Genomic DNA, 16,671 nt, shown 5'->3' with positions numbered 1-16,671 from the left:
GTGTGCAGCTATATGAAATGTATTTTTCTAATTATGAGTTCATACATGGGTTTCCCAGTTCAAATTTAACATGACTGGTTTTTTTCTTTATTGATTTTACATTTGTCTCTCTTTTCTCTTACACTGAAAATCTTGGTTCCTACAAAATATATTTAAAGTTTCTAAATTAAAAATACCAGTACTAAAATATCAAAAACAATACATTTGCTGAGTGAGGTTTAAGATTTCTTTAAAGTTCTTTTTGTCCTTAGATTATGTCACATTAAGGATGGTGTCAGTAAACCTTGTGCAAAAGTTATTTGAGGGCTTCCCTGGTGGCACAGTGGTTGAGAGTCTGCCTGCCAATGCAGGGGACACGGGTTCGTGCCTCGGTCCGGGAAGATCCCACATGCCGCGGAGCGACTGGGCCCGTGAGCCATGGCCGCTGAGCCTGCGCGTCCAGAGCCTGTGCTCCGCAACGGGAGAGGCCACAACAGTGGCCGCGTACCACACACACACACACACACACAAAAGTTATTTGAAATAATTCTTCTCTCTCTTGAGTTTATGTGAGCAATTCAATATATAGTTAGGTTCAATTGTTTGCATTTGTTTTCAGTTTTAATGTTTGTTTTTCTAAGATGTAATTTTATTTGAAAATATAAAAACCCTATTACATGGCTCAAGAATCAAAACTTCTACAGAGTTATAATCAGAGAAGTTTCACCTCAATCTCTACCCCCTCCACCCACCTAATTCCATTCCCATCTTTTATAGATAAACATTTTTATTGGTTTTCAGTTTAATCTTTCTAGTATTGCTTTTTGCAAAAATTCACAATGCATGCATTTCACCGTACTTCTTACACAAAGGGCACACTATTCTACACTTGCTTTTTTCATTTAGTACATTGTAGAAGTCACTCCCTACCATTAAAGTAGGGAGAAAATGATGAAAATAGAGATTTTCATCATTCTTTTTTTAACATTTGCATAGTACTCCACCGTGTGGATGTACCATGAGTTTACCCAACCCTATTGATGGATATCTGTGTTGTTTCCTATCTTTGGCTATACAAATGCTTCAGCAGATAATCTTGTGCATATGTTGTTTTATATTTATGTATATGTATCTTAAGGGTACATTTGTAAAAGTGGGATTGCTGAATCAAAGAGTAAATAGATGTGAAATTCTATTAGATCTTCCCTTCCATAGGAATTGTGCTACTTTGCACTCCTAAAATCAGTGTATTTATCTTTCCCACAGCTTCTTCAACAAGTGGTATCTCAGTATAGTTTTATTCATATTCCTATTAATTACAAGTGAGGCTATGATCTTTTCATATGTATAAGGATCATTTTCTTTTACTCTGAACTGTCTATTCATGTCTTTTGCCCATTTTTCTATTGTATTTTTGGTCTTCATTGTCTTGATTTTTAAGAATCCTCTCATATATATATATATATATATATATATATATATATATATATATATATTTTTGTAAGATGTTGGGGGTAGGAGTTTATTTATTTATTTATTTATTTTTGCTGTGTTGGGTCTTCGTTTCTGTGTGAGGGCTTTCTCTAGTTGTGGCAAGCGGGGGCCACTCTTAATCGCGGTGCGCGGGCCTCTCACTATTGTGGCTTCTCTTGTTGCGGAGCACAGGCTCCAGACGCGCAGGCTCAGTAGTTGTGGCTCACAGGCCTAGTTGCTCCGCGGCATGTGGGATCCTCCCAGACCAGGGCTTGAACCCGTGTCCCCTGCATTAGCAGGCAGATTCTCAACCACTGCACCACCAGGGAAGCCCAAGAATCCTCTCATATTATAGAGATTAACTCTTTGAGTGTTATATAGGTTGCAAATATTTCATCCCCATTTCTCATTTATCTTTTTTTTTTTTTTTTTTTTTTTTTTGCGGCACGGGCCTTTCACTGTTGTGGCCTCTCCCGTTGCGAAGCACAAGCTCCAGACGTGCAGGCTCAGCGGCCATGGCTCATGGGCCCAGCCGCTCCGCGGCATGTGGGATAATCCCGGACCAGGGCACGAACCCATGTCCCCTGCATCAGCAGGTGGACTCTCAACCACTGTGCCACCAGGGAAGCCCTCATTTATCTTTTTAAAAAATTTTTTTTATTTTTGGCTGCATTGGGTCTTCGTTGCTGCACTCGGGCTTTCTCTAGCAGTGGCGAGAGGGGGCTACTCTTTGTTGCGATGCACGGGCTTCTCATTGTGGTGGCTTCTCTGGTTGCAGAGCATGGCTCTAGGCGTCTGGGCTCAGTAGTTGTGGCTCGCGGGCTCTAGAGCGCACGCTAAGTAGTTGTGGCGCACGGGCTTAGTTGCTCTGTGGCATGTGGGATCTTCCCAGACCAGGGATCAAACCCGTGTCCCCTGAATTGGCAGGCGGATTCTTAACCACTGAGCCACCAGGGAAGACCCCTCATTTATCTTTTAATTGTGCTTATGGGTTTTTTTTGGGGGGGGTGACAGGAAGTTTTTTTCTTTTTTTGTCATGTAAAATAATTTTTTTGAATTGTTATGTAGTAGAATTTATCAGTCTTCTATTGCTCTGGATTTTGAGACCAAGATAGGTAGCCAAAGGCATATTTCTTCCACAGACTTCATTTTTAATTTATTGAGATATAATGGACATATAACATATATTAGTTTTAGGTGTACAACACTGTGATTTGATATATATGTATATATTGTGAAGTGATCACCACAGTAAGTCTAGGTAACTTTCATCACCACATGTGGTTACAATTATTTTTTTCTTGTGATAAGAACTTTTAAAATCTACTCTCTTAGCAACTTTCAAATACAGTATTGTTAACTATAGTCATCATGCTGTACATTACATCCCCAGGACTTATTTGTCTTATAACTGGAAGTTTGTACCAAGAGAAATGTTTGTTCTTAAAGTGGGAGAGGCCTTCCCTGGTGGCGCAGTGGTTAAGAATCCACCTGCCAATGCAAGGGACACGGGTTTGATCCCTGGTCCAGGAAGATACCACATGCCGCGGAACAACTAAGCTTGTGCACCACAGCTACTGAGCCTGCGCCCTAGAGCCCGCGAGCCACAACTACTGAAGCCCGTGTGCCTAGAGCCTGTGCACCACAACGAAGAGTAGCCCCCGCTCACTGCAACTGGAGAAAGCCTGAGCGCAGTAACAAAGACCCAATGCAGCCAAAAATAAATAAAATAAAATGAAATAAATTTATTTTTAAAAAGTGAGAGAGAGGGACTTCCCTGGTGGCACAGTGGTTGAGAATCTGCCTGCCAATGCAGGGGGCCTGGGTTCGATCCCTGGTCAGGAAACTAGATCCCACATGCATGCCACAACTAAGGAGCCTGCGTGCCACAACTAAGACCCAGGGCAACCAAATAAATATTAAAAAAAATAAAGTGGGAGAGAGAACAGCAAAATTATATATTGGCAGGAATGATACAGTATCAAGTAAAACATAAGAGGTAAAACAGAAGGTTGCTGGAGTAAGATAGGCAGAAGGATTCTGATGTCACACACAAATGGAGGAGGAATTGGCTGGAGAGAGAAGCCTGAACAATTCAACAGACAGATGAGCACGTGAATAAAGATGCTGGAACATGGTTAGGTGTGTTGTTGAGTCTTTGGGCGTTCCTTTGTGATTACTTCCATTTTCTTGTGAAGTAGGAAGCAAGATCACCAGTTGAAAATAAGTTTTGAGGGTGAGGATTTGGGGGCTTGAGGAGGGAAGAGAAGGTATGAGAAGATAACATGGGAGGACTTCCCTGGTGGTCCAGTGGTAAGGAATCCACCTTCCAGTGCAGGGGATGTGGGTTCCATCCCTGGTCGGGGAACTAAGATCCCACATGCCACGGGGCAACTAAGTGCTGCAACTAAGACCCAATGCAGCCAAAAAAAAAAAAAAAAAAATTAAGGTAATATGGGAGGGGTTGAGGGTGAATTGACTAGGGAAACATAGTAAGATTGAGGGGCAAACCATAGAGTCCAGTTGAGGTTTCTGGTCATGGAATTAAAATGGACCAGTCAGCTTGGTTTTATGTTTTGCTTCAGCCTAGGTTCAGCTGCACAGTTTCATATGTGGATTGGCAAGGGATGGGGCTGGGGGGAGTGGACGGGGGTAGGGGGTGTTGCATTTAACCAGAAGTGTGGTTTTGTCAAATGAGCGTGAGCGACCAAAAGGGAGAAACATTGAAGTTTCATGCAAGGAGTGTTTGCAATGATTGACCATGGAGATTAAGCTGTGTAAGGAGGAGAAATGAGGGCACCAAGAGGTGAGCAACAGTAGCATCACCAGATTTGAGGACCTATGGTGGCATTAAAGGGTCTCTAGGATGGGAACTCCCTGGCAGTCCAGTGGTTAGGACTCTGTGCTTTCACTGCTGACATTCAGCGCGGCCATAAATAAATAAATAAATAAATAAACAAAATAAAGGGCCTCTAGAAGGACTGAGCTTAAAACATAGAAGGTGGGACTTTCCTGGTGGCACAGTGGTTAAGAATCCGTCCGCCAATGCAGGGGACACAGGTTCAATCCCTGGTCTGGGAAGATCCCACATGCTGCAGAGCAACCAAGCCTGTGTGCCACAAGTACTGAAGCCCACTCACCTAGAGCCCATGCTCCACAAAAAGAGAAGCCACCACAATGAGAAGCCCGTGCGCCGCAATGAAGAGTAGCCCCCATTTGCCACAACTAGAGAAAGCCTGCGCACAGCAATAATGAAGAACCAACGCAGCCAAATAAATAAATAAATAAAAAGATAGAAGGTGGTGATCAGAGAACTGGAATGCAGAAGAATGAGATTACAGAGGATCTGTAGTTTCCCATAATGACAAGATCTAGGGTGTGACCATAGACGTGAATGGCTGAGGACAAGATCATTGGAGGTGTGCTCAAAAAATCGAAAAGTGTTGGTGTGGGAAGGTTTGTCTAGGCATACACTGAAATGAACAGAGTGGTACTGATGAGAGACACCAAGAGCCAGGATCTAAAATCTTTGAGAAATGTAAAGAAAATATTTCCAAATATTAATAACAATATTACTACTGTTCATCACTGTAATGAAGGAAGTCTAAAGTTTTTCTGTTAGAGGTTCTTAGACCTGTTGGTCTCAAGAGTGTTATAAACTCTTAAAAATTATTGAGGGCTATATAGAAATTAAAACTGATAAAATATCAACATTTATTTATTAAGTAAATTAAATAATGATGTCATTACAAGTTAACATAAATAACATACATTCATAAAAAATGACTACATTTTCCAAAACAAAAAATTAGTGAGAAGAATGGCATTTTGCAAATCTCTTTAATATCTGGTTTAATAGAAACAGTTGGATTCTCAAACTGCTTCTGACTTTAATACGCTTACATGTCATGTAGCCTCTGGAAAACTCCCCTGCATACTCATCAGAGAACAAGAATGAAAAATGACTTAAACATTATTATGATATACTTTGATCTTGTGGGCACCCTGAAAGATCTAGACACTCCCATAGCAACACACAGTACCTTCTAGGCCTATCTTAATGAAAGCCCCATTTGCTCAGACCTCCCTTTCAATCTGGATAGTCTCAGCACACACTAGCCTTGATTTAATTAAAATGTTGCTGGTATTTTCACTCTACTCTTTTTATATATTTTATCTTATTTTTTATTTTTTTAAGTAAGGAGAGGAATTTATTGGCTCACCATGGAAAATCTGAACAGCCAAATTATGTGAAAAAGCAGGGAAATCTGGATTTCAGGAAGAAGTGGCATCAAGGGCTTAGTCCCAGGATTCTGTATCATTTTTCTTAGTATGTTGATGTCATTCTTGCTGATGACCAGCTTTCCCTTTGTATGATGGTATTGGAGGCTATGTAAATGCACCACTCAGATGTCCTTGAGCTGGCCCAGTGAGTATGGGCCTGAGAGATGTGCAGCTGCAGTGAGCTTCATTGACCAAGGGTCCCAGCTGCTGAAATGCATTGCCTGTGTTTTCTCTGAGGCTATGCTTTTCATGAGCTGCTCCCAGCCAAGGACTGAGTGTGTTAGGGATACGAAGGCAGGCCCTTTCCTGGAAAACCAGAACCCCTTGATGATTGATTTTGGCTTGAGGACTTTCCAACAGCTTATTAAATCTTTCTTTGGCTGCGTGATAGTCTAGGATGCTACTTTCATCTGTCTTTCACCTGGAGTCAGACTTGCATTGTAGTCTGATGATCCTCCCAGCCTTCCCTGGCTCCTTTCCCTTTTCTCTCACTGGTGACTTGCCTAATAAAATCCTTGAACATTTATTTAATCCTGTTTTAGTTTCTGCTTCTTGGAGGACTAGACTAACAGACTCCTTCAAGAGAGCCTGCTGTGGGGGAGGAAGGTTGACTGAAAGGCCTAGCTGTACCCCTTGTTTTTAGAAATTTTAAGTATTGATCCTGGCAGCCTCTAGTCACCTCAGGCTGCCTGTCTGAGTGATCCAGCTTTCTGTCCAAGGTATCCATTATTATTTTTATTTGTGCTTGGTTACAAAGTGACATAAATTTTTAATGGTCTGCTCTTAACCCTATTTTTTTCACATAAATCCTCTTAGTTTAAGCATGCAGCTTTTCAGAAGGCCAAGTCTTTTTAGAAAAGTACACATTACGTTATAGCAGAAATATGTGTATGTGCATATATCCTTATCCCTCCCCTCTTTATTTCACAGTTTTGCACTTTGCATTTATCATTTGTATTCTAGGCAATCCAGAGATCTCTCCACATTGATACACAGAGATCTTCACTCACTTTTACAATTGCATAGCACTCTACAGTATGGATGTACCATAGTTTGTTCAACTTGTTCCCTATTGATAGGCAGGAGGGTTGTTCTGATCTTTTGCTATTACAAATAATGCTACAATGAATAAAAATGTGGACATATTGTTTCTGTTTGTAGAGGTATCTTCAGCATAGATTCTAAGAAATGGGATTGTTGAGTCAAAGGGTAAATACATTTGTCGTTTTGGTAGACATTTCTTTTTTTTTTATTGGAGTATAGTTGCTTTACAATGTTGTGTTAGTTTCTGCTGTATAACGAAGTGAACCAGCTATATGTATACATATATCCCCTCCCTCTTGAGCCTCCCTCCTACCCCACCCCCATCCCACCCATCTAGGTCATCACAGAGCACTGAGCTGAGCTCCCTGTGCTATACCGCAGGTTCCCACTAGCTATCTGTTTTACACATGGCAGTGTATATATATCAATCCTAATCTCCCAGTTCATCCCACCACCACCCTTCCCTTCCCCGCGTCCACACGTCTGTTCTCAACGTCTGTGTCCTGTTCCTGCCCTGCAAATAGTTTCATCTGTACCATTTTTCTAGATTCCACAGATATTTGTTTTTATTTTATTTTATTTTATTTATTTATTTTTGGCTGTATTGGGTCTTCGTTTCTGTGCGTGGGCTTTCTTCTAGTTGCATTCTACATCGCCGTGCGCGGGCCTCTCACTATCTCAGCCTCTCGTTGCGGAGCACAAGCTCCAGATGCGCAGGCTCAGCCCTCCACAGATATTTCTAATGTTGTTACCTTGTACCATTTTCCACTCTTACTGCCATATCTGAGTGCTCATTTCCCCACAGTCCTGCCATAGAGTATGTTGTCAAACCTTTGTATTTATGCCAATCTGATAAGTGAGATGTGGTATCACAGTAAAGATTTGTTTTGCATTACTTTTATTATATGTGGAGTTGAGAAATTTTTCTTATGTTAAAGACCATGTGTACTTTCCTGTGAACTCTATTCCTGGCATTTGCCCATTATTCTATTGGGTGCTCATTCCTTTCTTTTCGATTTCTAGGAGCTCTTAATGTAGACGGGAGATCAGTGTTCTGTGATATAAGTTGCACGTACTTGCCCTCTACCAGGCATTCTTACACGATACCTTAACAGATCAACTGAGCCAGAAACTATCTCCACTTCTAAAATCCTTATAACACTTCTCCATATTGCCTTGTGTTATATTTGCATTCATATTTTCTCTCTTCTGCTAGATTATATCTACTCTCTAGTAGAGTACTTTTGAATGAATTGAGAAGCAGTCCATCAAAGTTTTGTTTTAGCTATTGCTTGAAATGTGTAAATCAACTAGAGCTTGGGAATTTGTCCTGTATGATAGTTGTTGTTTAACGCTTTTAGATTTATTTAGTTCAAACATTTCATTAACTCCCAACATCATTTTAGAGCTAAAAATAATTCTGATACCAAAATTGTACATATTTGGTGCTTATAACAAATCCTAAGGTCAATTTTACTGGTAAACAAAATAGGAAAAATAAAAAACCAAAATTAGCAAAAAAAAGGAAAACAAACAAAAACAAATTGAAAACAGCATGGAGCTTAAAAGAAAATATAAAATACTGGATAGTTAGATTTATCCATAAGCATAAATTAACATTAGCAAATCTATTAATGAATATTGTCATATTAACAATTGAAAAAAGAAAATCATTATCTGATATTTGTTAAAAATTATTTGATAAAATTCCACACACATTAATGTTTTGAGAAAAGGAAAATCTCTAACAAACTAGGAGTAGAAGAACATTTCCATATTAGATAAAGAATATTTCCCAGAGGGGCCTCCCTGGTGGCGCAGTGGTTGAGAGTCCGCCTGCCGATGCAGGGGATGCGGGTTCGTGCCCCGGTCTGGGAGGATCCCATATGCCGCGGAGCAGCTGGGCCCGTGAGCCATGGCCGCTGGGCCTGCGCGTCCGGAGCCTGTGCTCCGCAACGGGGGAGGCCACGACAGTGAGAGGCCCGCATACCGCAAAAAAAAAAAAAAAAAAAAAAAGAATATTTCCCAGAAATCTACAGCAAATCATTTAAAATTACAGATATGCCACTTAATGCCAAATAAAGTATAAATGTTGGAACGTAAGACAAATCTGTTGATATTTTCATAAATATGATTTCCTACCTAGAATATGTAAGTAAATCAATTGATAAATTATTAGAAATAATAATAAAATCCAGTAAGGTGGCCCAATAAAAAATCAACTTACAAAAATTAATAGTTTCCTATACTCCATCAGTAATGGATTAGAAGATGTCATAGGGAATTCCCTGGCAGTCCAATGGTTAGGACTCTGTGCTTCCACTGCAGGGGGCACCTGTTCAATCTCTGGCGGGGGGACTAAGGTCCTGAAAGACATGTGGCAGCCAAAAAATGTCATAAATGAAAAGACATACTGACAATAGCAAGAAGAACCATAAAACATCCAGAAACACCTATGACCTCCCACTTGCCAAATTCAGTGTTCAGCCTTCTGTCCTTTTCATCTTATTTGGTCTATCAGCAATATTTGACAAAGCTGATCACTCCTTTCTTTCGGACATTTTCATCACTTGACATTCAGGATACAAGTTTCTTCGTTTTGCCACAACCTCATTGGGCACAATTATGTAAATATAATACTATTGATACATATGTTGTAATACTTTATTACTATGAATTTTGCCACTTGCAATGTTTCCATGAATCCCCCAGGTGGCAGACAATTTCCACTTGATTAAACATACTTGGTGGGAATTCCGGGCTTCCACTGCAAGGGTCACAGTTTCGATCCCTGGTCCCCTGGTCAGGGAACCAAGATCCTGCATGCCACGAGGTCCGGCCAAAACAAACAAACAAACATACTTGGTAAGAACATTACTTCCTTATTACAAATCAGTTAAAAATACTAATCAGAATTCTAGAGTATAGTCCAAGCATACCTACCAGATGATTAAGGAACTAATTTCTTATAACTTACATAAGAATTTTACTAGAAACATTAATGTCAACTGTTAAATTGCTGAGAGATCATTGTAATTAGGCACTCTGATAAATATATATTCCAACTGATCCATCATCTTAAACACTTACAAATGAATCTGCTGGCTATGAAAGCTAATATTGGTCCTTTGTTTGGGATCTGAAAAACTCAAGCATCACTGATAATAAAGCAAAAGCTCTGTTAAGCAGCTGATTAGATTTTTTAAAATTCCTTGGAGATTTCTACAGTTATTTCTAATTTTAAACTCATATCTGTTAAAGTTGGTCATAAAAGGCTAGGCATATGTTATACTTGATATAATATACCCACTTGCTACAAATACATTAATCATACCCCACTTCCTCACCCTCAAAGCTATATTTTCTTAATGTTTCAGTCTGCTTTTTATATTTTGATCTATTTTACAAAAAGTTTAACAGGCACATGATTACAGCTATTACAGAGGGATGGGCAAATATTTTAAAAGCTTGTGTGAGAAGGACACAAATATATCTGGAATTTTATTTTTTAAAGTACATGTAACACTTGCAAGTAATGAATTCTTCATGTGCATGATAAAACTGACTGGAATGACTACTGACTCATCTTAAATTAGAATGTTAATTAATCTCATCTTTTACACACTTCCTAAATTTAATCTGACTCTACTGCTTGAGTTTAAAATGATTTCAAAAGTAAAACAGCTGGAGATAATCAGTTTAAAAAAACATATAGGTATTGTTAAATGATACTTATTGTTCTAAATATTTTTAAAACTTTCTTAAATTAGTCAAAGCACTAGAAAACAATATGGGCAAAAACTGAAGGGGGGGAAAGTAATTATAATCTTACCACTTTGAAAAATAGTTTTTGTTTCACATCATCCCTTTTTGTATTCAATCATATGCATACATTTCTTCCCTTGCCGTAAATATTGAGTATACTGTGCAATTTTGATTTCTGTGGAGGGCTATTTTTTTTTTTTTTTTTTTTTTGCGGTACGCGGGCCTCTCACTGTTGTGGCCTCTCCCGTTGCGGAGCACAGGCTCTGGACGCGCAGGCTCAACGGCCATAGCTCACGGGCCCAGCCGCTCCGCGGCATGTGGGATCCTCCCGGACCGGGGCACGAACCCGTGTCCCCTGCATCGGCAGACGGACTCTCAACAACTGCGCCACCAGGGAAGCCCTGGAGGGCTATTTTTTGTGTTTAAGAAACTGGGGCCTGTACTAAGTGATATGACACAGACTTTCTACTGTCTCCTATTGCCTTTTTTTTTTTTGATTGGAGTATAGTTGATTTACCTATTGCCTCTTAAAAGAAAGAAGCTAAACCTAAATGCTTTTGTCAGGAATGGTCACCTGAATCAGAATCTACCCAATAGATAGACTCCACACTGATGAATTAAACAATACAACCACATGTACCCTACTTGAAAGTTTGAAGCCGAAAGAAGAGGGACACCAGAAGAAAGAGAGAGAAAGACCATGTGGACATTGGTGTGACCAGTCCTAGAACTGTCTGTTATGAAATGGCTTAACAATCTTAAACCATCCATGTCCTTAGAGTTAACCTCCTTTGTCCTTAAGACTGAATGAACTTCTGCTCTTGGCATTCTAAAGTGTGATACAACCACATGCTGATAAATTATCAATTTTTGTCCTCTTTCCCCTTCTTTTTCTGTTCCCTCACCTTTTATGTGAGCTTGTTCACTAAATGATTCATCTGAAATAGAAATAATTTTAAAGAACAGATTTTACCATCTCCGAAAACAACTTGATGTGTAAAAATAATGAGTATTTTAGAACTTTGCTTCCACAGTTTCATTATCCTTTATCCTGGAAATTGTATAAAAGATGTATTCATTTTCTAGGAGAAAAATCTACCATATCCATAAATTTACATTATCTAAAATGCCGTGTCTATTTTGAGGACATGAATTTGGCCCACAAATGATTCTCAGCAAAGTATGTATGGTTCATAATCTTCGGTGTAATAATACTCTGCACAATAGTACAATACTACCACTCTACTGTGAGTGGTGATTTTTCATCCAAGGACTCTTCTAAATTCCTTTCATGAGGCAACAAATACTTAAGACTCTATGATGGTCATTTCATTGTTTACTGGTAATAGTACACAGAAGGATGGAATGTGCTATCCCTGGCACAAAGGGTTCTGCTGGAAGTTTCGAGAGAATAAAATGTCTTCATCCTTCAGTGACTACAGAGAAAACACTTGTGGAGAAGAGAGAAAGCAAAGTTCCAAGAAGTATGTATTTATTATCTCTGTGCTGGTTAGTTGGAACTCGTTGTCAATGAGGTCATAGTTTTGATCCCAATGTGGCCCATTTATCCTTCCTTAATCAGAGCATGCACCCCTAGCTCCAGCCAAGTGCTTGACAAATGTCTCTCTTTTTTAAAATTTACTTATTTATTTTATTTTATTTATTTTTGGCTGCGTTGGGTCTTTGTTGCTCGCGCGGGCTTTTTCTCTAGTTGCGATGAGCGGGAGCTACTCTTCCTTGCGGTGCGCGAGCTTCTCATTGCGGTGGCTTCTCTTGTTGCAGAGCACAGGCTCTAGGCGTCTGGGCTTCAGGAGTTGTGGCTTGCAAGCTCTAGAGCGCAGGCTCAGTAGTTGTGGCGCACGGGCTTAGTTGCTCCGCGGCATGTGGGATCTTCCCGGGCCAGGGCTCGAACCCGTGTCCCCTGCTTTGGCAGGTGGATTCTTAACTACTGCACCACCAGGGAAGTCCCCAAATGTCTCTTTTTGATCCAAATTGTGCCTGAAAAGAGAATAACATAATTTGTGTAAATCCACCAGTATAGTTGGAAAAGAATAATTTAAAATGCTTTTCCAATCAACTGGAAAAATAAAATTATCATTTTCATCTAGACACTAGTTAGTAGTCATTTAGAAAGGCACTTCCTATATATACAGACAATTCCTAAATGATTGTAAATGAACAATTAATTGATCCATCTAATGGAGATGGGGTTTCCTAAATGTGTTTCATTGTGTACCAATCAATGTACAGATAGAGCCTTATTTATTATATTAAAAAAATTTATAACTGGAAGTTTGTACCTTTTGACCATCTTCACCTATTTCACATCCCCTCACCTCTGGAAAATGCCAGTCTGTTCCATGAGTTCTTTTTTTTTTTTTTTAGATTCCACATGTAAGTGATGAGATCATATGGTATTTGTCTCTCTCTGTCTGACTTACTTCATTTAGCATAATGCCCTGGAAGTCCATCCATGTTGTCGCAATGGCAGAATTTCCTTCTTTTTTTATGGCTGATTAATATTCCTCAATATGCCACATCTTCTTCATCCATTCATCCATTGATGGACACTTGGGTTGTTTTCCATGTCTTGGCAACTGTAAATAATGCTGCATTGAACATGGGGGTGCTGATATCTTTTTGAGTTAGTGTTTTTGTTTCCTTCAAATAAATACCCACTTTGAATAAAAAGTTCAATTTCTGGATCATTTGGTAGTTCTTTGAAAAACTTTTTAGGAACTTCCATACTATATTTCACGGTGGCTGCACCAATCGACATTCCTACCAACAGTACACAAAGATTCCGTTTTCTCCATATCCTTGCCAACACTTGTTATCTCTTGTCTTTTGATAATAGCCATTCTAACAGGTGTGAGATGGTATCTCATTGTGGTTTTGATTTGCATTTCCTCGAGGATTAGTGATGTTGACCACCTTTTTCATCTATCTGTTGGCCATCTGTATGTCTTCTTTGGAAAAATGTATTTCATTCTTATCTTCTGCCTATTTTTTAATCTGATTGTTTTTTTGCTTCTGAGTTGTATGAGTTCTTTATATATTTTGGATATTAACCCCTTATCAAATATATAATTTTTGAATATTTTTTTCTATTCTGTAGATTGCCTTTTCGTTTTGTTGATGGTTTCCTTTGCTATGCAGAAGCTTTGTAGTTTGATGTAGTTCCATTTGTTTATTTTTGCTTTTGTTGCCAATAGAGTCTTATTAAAATGAAGGAAGCAGGGGCTTCCCTGATGGCACAGTGGTTGAGAGTCCGCCTGCCGATGCAGGGGACACAGGTTCGTGCCCCGGTCCAGGAAGATCCCACATGCCGCGGAGCGGCTAGGCCCGTGAGCCATGGCCGCTGAGCCTGAGCGTCCGGAGCCTGTGTTCCGCAACGGGAGAGGCCACAACAGTGAGAGGCCCGCGTACCGCAAAAAAAAAAAAAAAAAAAAAAAAGAAGGAAGCAAAGGGTTTTAAAAGATTAGAAATCTGAGCACTCTAGTTTCACATCAAAATCATTTGTTTGAACCACACCAAATCAAATGGTAGCAGAGGAAAAAATAATAATGAATTTTACTCCTTTGGCTACCGTGGTCACATAATTATTGGTAAAATAATTTGGTACCATCTGTGTATCAGAAAGGATATGACATATCCCTTACACCTATCTTTGAACTACAGCTATGTGAAAATTGATTGATGATGATTGCTATAGTACTATTCAACAGTAAGGCGAAGGCAAAATGTGGGGTTTTTCGGTAAAATACTTAATCATGCAATGAATTTTCTCCTAAAGCGAAATTCTAAAAAAAAAAAAAAAAGTCCACTATAGGGGCCAAACTAAAAATTACATAATTTAAAAAATTGACATATAGTTGATTTACAGTATTGTGTTATTTCAGGTGTACAACATAATGATTCCTTTTTTTGTAGATTATATTCTATTATAGGTTATTACAAGATATTGGGTATAATTCCCTGTGCTATACAGTATATTTTTGTTGCTTACCTATTTTATGTATAGTAGTTTGTATCTGTTAATCCCATACTCCTAATTTGTCCCTCCTCACCTCCCTCTCCCCTTTGTAACCATGAGTTTGTTTTCTATGTCTGTGAGTCTGTTTCTGTTTTGTATATAGATTCATTTGTATTATTGTTTAGATTCCACATGAAAGTAATATCATATAGTATTTTTCTTTCTCTGACTTATTTCACTAAGCACAGTATTCTCTAGGTCCATCCATGTGCTGCAAATGGCAATATTTCATTCTTTTCTATGGCTGAGTAATATTTTATATATATATACCACAACATATGTATACCACATCTTCTTAAACCAATTGTTTGTTCATGGGCACTTGGGTTGCTTCTATGTCTTGCCTATTATAAATACTGCTGCTATTTATTTGGGTGCACGTATCTTTTTGAATTAGAGTTTTTGTTTTTTCTGGATATATACCCAGGAGTGGAATTGCTGGATCATTTGGTATTCTATTTTTATTTTTTTAAGGAAACTCCATACTGTTTTTCATAGTGGCTGCACCAATTTACATTCCCACCAGCAGTGTACAGGGGTTCCCTTTTCTCCACATCCTCTCCAGCATTTGTTGTTTGTAGACTTTTTTTTTTTTTTTTTTTTTTTTTTTTTTTAAGTGGGGCTATCACTGTTGTGGCCTCTCCCGTTGCGGAGCACGGGCTCCGGACGCACAGGCTCAGCGGCCATGGCTCATGGGCCCAGCCGCTCCACGGCACGTGGGATCCTCCCGGACCGGGGCACGAACCCGCGTCCCCTGCATTGGCAGGCGGACTCTCAACCACTGCGCCACCAGGGAAGCCCCCTGTTTGTAGACTTTTTGATGATGGCCATTCTGACCAGTGTGAGGTGATACCTGACTGCGGTTTTGATTTGCAAAAAGTGCACAATTTTCATAAGTGACAGAAAACAATCAAACCTAACCAGCTCTAGCAGAAGTTCCTCATTTTTAGATCAAATTTTTGTATAAGTGTATAATGAAATACAGGAAGCTAGTTATAATGTGTCACTGTATGAGTCTCACCTATAAAATAATTTGCCTTGACATTTCCGGAATCTAAGTCTTGTGATGGGTGAAAATTTGGGGGACAGTTTCTTCTGTCCTCTTACTTCTACTTGCATCAGGGACAATTACTATGGCTCTTTTTAGAAAGAGAAATACTTGTTTCTTCCTCCTGTATCATGGAAGTTCCATATGCCCAATCCTCTACATGTCTGAAGATATCAGAATCGTTTAAAAGTCTCATATTTAAATATTTAATCCATAAACTTTTATGGAGGTCCTATTCTATGCTTTGAATCTACGGCATACTGTATTTCAAAGATAAGTAGGATACAGATTTTGCCTTCCAGAAACTCAGTATGTATTAAAATGTACAACTACTAAATTACCTTAAAAAGTATAAATAAATTCTAGACTTCAGTAAAGGTATTTAAACATTAGAATGCAACTATGAAAATGATGGCAGGAAGGTCACTGACTATGTTAGACTTATTAAATATGAAGCTGTCATTTTCCCCCAATTGATCTATAGTTTCAAAACAATTACAGTCAAAATATAAGCAGGGTTTTTTGAGACCCATACAAGTACAAACAGCTGACTTTTGACCAAGTGTCTAGGTAATCCAACAGAGAAAGTATAGCTTTTTCAGCACATGGTATTAGAACAATTGGACATCCATGTGCAAAAACCTGTCTCACCTACTAGAGAATGGACTTGAGGATATGGGGTGGGGGAAGGGTAAGCTGTGACAAAGTGAAGGAGTGTCATGGACATATGTACACTACCAAACGTAAAATAGATAGCTAGTGGGAAGCAGCCGCATAGCACAGGGAGATCAGCTCGGTGCTTTGTGACCACCTGGATGGGTGGGATAGGGAGGGTGGGAGGGAGGGAGATGCAAGAGGGAGGAGATATGGGAACATATGTATATGTATAACTGATTCACTTTGTTATAAAGCAGAAACTAACACACCACTGTAAAGCAATTATACTCCAATAAAGATGTAAAAAAAAAAAACCTGTCTCAACTTATACCTCATACCTTATATAAAATTAATTCAAAATGGATGACAGACCTACGTAAAACTA

Source organism: Mesoplodon densirostris, chromosome 7, assembly GCF_025265405.1.
Source record: "Mesoplodon densirostris isolate mMesDen1 chromosome 7, mMesDen1 primary haplotype, whole genome shotgun sequence".
Classification (NCBI taxonomy): Eukaryota; Metazoa; Chordata; class Mammalia; order Artiodactyla; family Ziphiidae; genus Mesoplodon; species Mesoplodon densirostris.
Note: the sequence above shows the minus strand (reverse complement) of the source record.